The sequence below is a fragment of the Pocillopora verrucosa genome, chromosome 12 (assembly GCF_036669915.1).
Source record: "Pocillopora verrucosa isolate sample1 chromosome 12, ASM3666991v2, whole genome shotgun sequence".
NCBI classification, from domain to species: Eukaryota; Metazoa; Cnidaria; class Anthozoa; order Scleractinia; family Pocilloporidae; genus Pocillopora; species Pocillopora verrucosa.
The window spans coordinates 6,432,325-6,437,905 of NC_089323.1; the positions used below are offsets into that span (position 1 = coordinate 6,432,325).

The 5,581-nt window shown below is 39.2% G+C and overlaps 1 pseudogene; it reads left to right on the forward strand.

The window, feature by feature from the left end:
• Nucleotides 1-338: 338 nt before the first annotated feature.
• Nucleotides 339-4,918, forward strand: LOC131786031 (uncharacterized; annotated as a pseudogene).
• The last annotated feature ends 663 nt before the right edge of the window (nucleotides 4,919-5,581 follow it).

Consider the following 5,581-nt stretch of genomic DNA (forward strand, 5'->3'; position numbering starts at 1 on the left):
GTCAACCAAAGTGATTTGAGAGTGAGAAAAGAGAGGATTTACAAGTTACTTATCGGCTTTAGGTGGTGACCGACGTCTTTGCTTAAAAATAATGCCCAGCCGAGAAAACGAGACATATTTATGAAAAATGGTATTTAAGGTAGGGATGTACTCAGCGACTTACGAAAGCGTTACCGTGCCCGTGGGCAGAGATAAGAAAATACGGACCGCGCTAAGAACCAATCAGTTTGCAGGATTCGTTACCGTACCCTCTGAGAAAAAATTTAAGCTAGACATGTCGAAATCCTCAACCAATCAGAGCGCGTGCATCTCTGTATTCACCAGAGCAATTATACGAAATGTCTATTAAAGTCCGAGGGCATGAACGTTTTTATACCATGTTGTATATGCGATTAACATTTTTCTCCATTATAAAGAAAACTAGGAAGAAAGAACACGTTGCACGATTTGTCTATGTAGACACAGCACATTTGAAAGAAGACCATAAGTTTAAGCTATCCATCGCGCAACCGTCACCAACGTGCAAGTGTTTCAAGCTAGAACTACAGGACGATCCTCTAAAAGAGGTATGTTGTTGAATTCAAATCTGACTCAACGAAAATAACTAACAAAAAATGCTTGAAAGCTAGTTATTTCATTTTTTCTAAACATAATTCAACCTAATTTGTTATTTTTTTTTTATCGGAACCCTCTTGGGATTACTGGTAGAGGGCTCCGACCACCGTTTCGCCATGAAGAAAATAGTTCATTGAGATACTCACAGAAACAGAAACAATGGTACCGGTTCTTCCACTGGCGAGATTCGATTACTGATTATCCTTTTTAATTACCAAACATTCTCTTTGATGTCCCTTTTGAAAATTTCTCGGCACATCCAGACAATGTTTCCTAGATGGTAACCTAGGAGTTTTAGTGATATTGCAAGCAGAAGTTACATATCAATCCATTCCGTCTACCAAAAACTAATTTAGCCAGCAGGCTTCGTCTTTAAGTTGCTCAGCTTCCCTTGGCCGAGTTTCCAACTGAACTAAGCTCTTTAGAAGGAGGAGAAATTGAGAACTGCAAACATCAGGTCTATTTTAACTCCGGGACTTTTTCTCATGCACGAAACTGTGCGTGATTGTTCTTGTTCGTCTAACTATGAAAGATATGTTTTCAGGTCTTGCCAGCAACATTAACTTATGACCATATTATTTCAAAGGAAACACCCTCTGGTTTTGGGGACACGGAAAGCCTGAAAGAAAAGGTGCTGGGGATTTTGAAGCAAATTCATAAAGAGAAGGAGTAGGAGATGGTCATAGTAGATATTCGGTGTCATTTTGGTCACGCCTACCTAATTAAGATTGATAAAGGTCAGTCCTGTAGATTTTATGAGTCTTTTGGTAAATTGGTGAGGTATCGATTGGAGATTTTTTCATATTTCTTTCGGTAGATGAAAAGGATGAAATCGTCACCCTGAAGGAGATCAAAGATAGAATTGAATCAACGGAGGGCGATCGTTGGAAGACATTCTTCCGGGAAGTTGAGACAATCGAATTTGAGCGGATTGAAAAGTCTCTTAAAGCTTACGCAAGCACAGCTAGTGATGACATACGTTACGACCTCACCTTCTTCACTCCATCTGGTTTAGAAGTTCGAGTCAAGGTAATTTGAACATATAGCAAGTAGTTTCTTCTGCCGGGGTGGGACTACTGTCGCCTCTAGACCAAGGTCACTAAGCAAGGACACTCAACCCGAAAAGTTATCTATGTCAAGCTATAGGTGAACAAATGTCGAAGCCAAGCTGATTCGCGTCTCCCCCAATTGTGGTGACGTCATCCCATGTTATAGATCACCCAATTAAAAATTCGACCAATTATAAAGTGCGACCTTGAAACAATTAAGTTCCATTGTTCGTTAATCTGTTAAGCATCGTTTCTCTTTCTTTAAATTAACCAGTTAAAACGTTCGATTGAGAAAAATGTTAGTTTTCCATCCTAACCAATCTAGCCGAAACATTAAGCCATATTAGCTCAGAGAAAAGACATTCTACGACCCACACAGCTCACATGGCTTTCAACAGCTTTTTTATTAACTCTCTAAAGCTCCCGAGTGCGTGTTTCTACCATACCACAATGTTCTCCGCGATCTGTCCCTCTATAATTTTTATCAGACCCATGGTGTCGGTTAATTTTAAGGTAGCTCTGTGAGCATCATGGTGTTCTATTGAGTACATTGTACCAAATAGTGTACAGGGAGATAACACGACGAATTAAAGGATATTGTCTTGATCTGTGATCGTTATATCCTATGCAGTTTCAAGTGTTTTTTTTGCAGGTGATCTCTGAGCTATCGAAATAGAGCCTGTTCAGGGTTCTTAACACTGCAATAACAGACAATCGTGATTACACGTTTTGGCAGAAGAGAGCCATCTGCCATTTCTTTCGCGTCTAGCCAGTTAAAGAATATAAAAATGTTGCTGAGCCGGTTAACCAAGATTTCACTTACAGACGGTGTAAATTGTCCGAGGCTCGACCAAATTTTCTCTTTATAGATGTTAAAATTATCCTCTGTTATCGGGTATGGCTCATAGAAAAAGAACCCGGGACCGAAAGCACTTCAGCGTGTTCCTTGGCGGTCCGTCGATTTGCTCCGTTTCCTGTCAGAAACGCCTTGACACAAATCTTGCCTGACGATTATAATGGAAATGCATGTGAGGAAACATTTCTCTCAAACTTGAGATAAAAGACATATAATGATTCCACATCATTCTGCATGTTATTTACCTCTCTAGATATGACTTTGGAACATTAATGATTGCTTACGACGTCTGGCATTTCCTTCCCATTTTATCCACAAGAACAGAAAAAAATTCAAGCGAAATAGGTTATTGGCACGCTAGACTAAGTTTGATAGCCACCTTGAACGTGGTTGGTGAAAGGGCAGAGCCTAAAATTTGAAAATAATAAATCAAATGATATTTGACCAGAAAAAACTGACTGACGATGCCCCACGTATCTTATGGAAATAATCCTTCTCAAAACCACGCCTACTCGGCCACTCTCGGCGAAAGGGGCAGTGATTAAGAAGCTGAATTTAATTGATGCCTTGGTTCTTTTTCGGTCTTTCTCAAAATGTTCAATCAACACACGTCGAATGAATAGCAAAAGCAGTTAAAAAGGCTAGATGAAGAGAGTAATTGTAATTACAAGGTTAAGGTTAACTTATCGCAGGAAATCCTATTACTATTAGTGATAGGACCTATTGGAGTTCTCAATTTTGATCTGTAGTCATATAGGTTAATAACAAAATCGGACGACCACAAAAGAGTCCGAGAATGATTAATGAAAAAAAAGCAGTTGGTCCACCCATCGCATAAGACGAAATTTTAATAGCTATAATTTAAGGTTTGAGACTCAAATGAAAAAATTACATGCATGCTTCTATGCAGAACAAAATCGGGCATAGCCTGGCCTTACTTCTTTCTTCTTTTAGTTCCAAAGTCTCCACAAACAACGACACCATAAGCAGAAGAAGAGCACAAAATTCTAGAAAACTACCTCATGAAGATGAGGATTGAAGATGGTCAGCTGAAGTTTCCACCAATTTCCGAGCTACCAGATGGGTTTGACTTGTTTTTTTAAGCGCCGCAGCCTTCGAAAGAGATATGAGTATGAAGATGACGGAGACATGTTCACTTTGACTGTTTGCAAAGACCAGTCAAAAGAAGTGAATGCCAACCAGACTGATGCGTACAGTTTCAATGAATCAGAGGGGAAGGTATTGCTAATCACACAGAAACAGCACTTATATGCATTTCCCTGATTCAAATCCGTCCTCACCATTAGGTGCAATTCTTCACGAATATCATTTTTTCTTTGTTCGCTTACAGGTGGCTCAGTAAGCAATGTGAGCGCATGTTTGTTTTGTCCTACGGTAAACGAAACCTGATATAAGAAGTTGAAGTTGCATAACTATGATTTAGATACGTTAAACTTGACTATTTTTCGGAGTATATGGAGATACATTTGTAGGATTGAACGACTTTTATTACACAGGTTTGCATAGGAAAGCAGCGGATTTGGACCTAGAGGCAGATATTTTAGTTTTGCCCTAAGATTAACTTAAGTCATGACCTTATTGCGCTGCCTGTTTTCCTCTCGCTATAGATGCCTGAGATGTTAAGTGTCCACCAAACAAACTAGTTTCTCCCTTCGCTCACTGAATCGTCGGTGCGTCACTTACTTGCGCCATACTACGTTATATCACATCGCATTACATCATATTCACATCCATCACTTCACGTCACATTTACATTGGTATTCATATTCACATTCACATCATATTCACACCATGTTACATTCACATCACGTCACACTCACATCAAATCACATTACATTACATTCACATAACATTCAGATCACATCTCTCAAAGTGACCAGCTCGGTGACGTGTCTGTCAATTACTATGCAAGATACAGGCAATAAGCGGAAAAAGTCGCATTTATTTAATAGTTATGTCAACTCATCTGGAAAATTTGAGTAAGACTCCTTACTAAATAGAAGTAAAGTTTTGGTAACAAGAAGTTAATGGTCGGATTAACGTTGTTAAAAAATATTCGGATGAGAGGACTCACAATTCGTCTGAAGGGTGACCATGAGGTATCGTGGAGTTACAATCAGTAATTAATTCAGTGCTTAAATGGGACCAGTTGATGTGGGTATTGCTACAGCATTTGTATATTGTTTTTAATTTCTTTACATTACTAATATATTTTGTTTCTTTGATGTCCTTTGTTAATCCCTAAAAGCCGGATGTTAATCACCACTGTGAAGAATGGGACCAATTATTAAATGAGGGAAACTGGGAACCGGAGCAGATTACTGCCAAGCTTCCTAAATTTTTACAGTTTCTACAGAAAGTTCAGGGAAACCTGTAATAGCGAGTGACAAGTGATTCCAGTGAATAGCGAGCCTCAAAGAACCCCCCTCCCTAAGATACGTCACAGCAAGATGCGTCTGTTTGTTACGTAACCTGGTTGTCCTGTGACTAAATGAGGAATGTTGATCACCCACTTCACCACGTTAACTCTCATAAAAATTGCATATGGACTTCTACCATGTTTGGTCTGGTCACGTGTTATTTCCCTGAGATTCTGATTTTGTTTTAAGTGCAAACCTACGATCAATAAACGCGTTGCGTTATATTTGTCGAAGTAAAATTTTTTCCTTCAAATACTGCTACAGCTAAGGAAAAGTATGCTGTGTGTAAAAGACCATTAAATATTCGGCCTCATCGCCCTTTAAACCTTGGCAGGCGAGACAACCAGTCTCTAGCATCTCTCGCTTTAGAGACTCAGAAATGCTTCTAGCAGGGCGAATGCTGTGGGGAGTTTTGGGTCTCTTAAGTGCAATCAGGTGAATTAAGTGGAGATCACGCATAGTTGGATGTGAGAAATGACCACGAAGTGTTCTTTACCGACTAAAGAAAGCTGGAATTTCATCCGAGAGCACGGTATACAAAATTGAATATGTTGTACGGTTATAAGCCTACGTGAGCTGAATACCTTTTTCTTTTCTTTTTTTTTTCTTTTCTTTTTTTT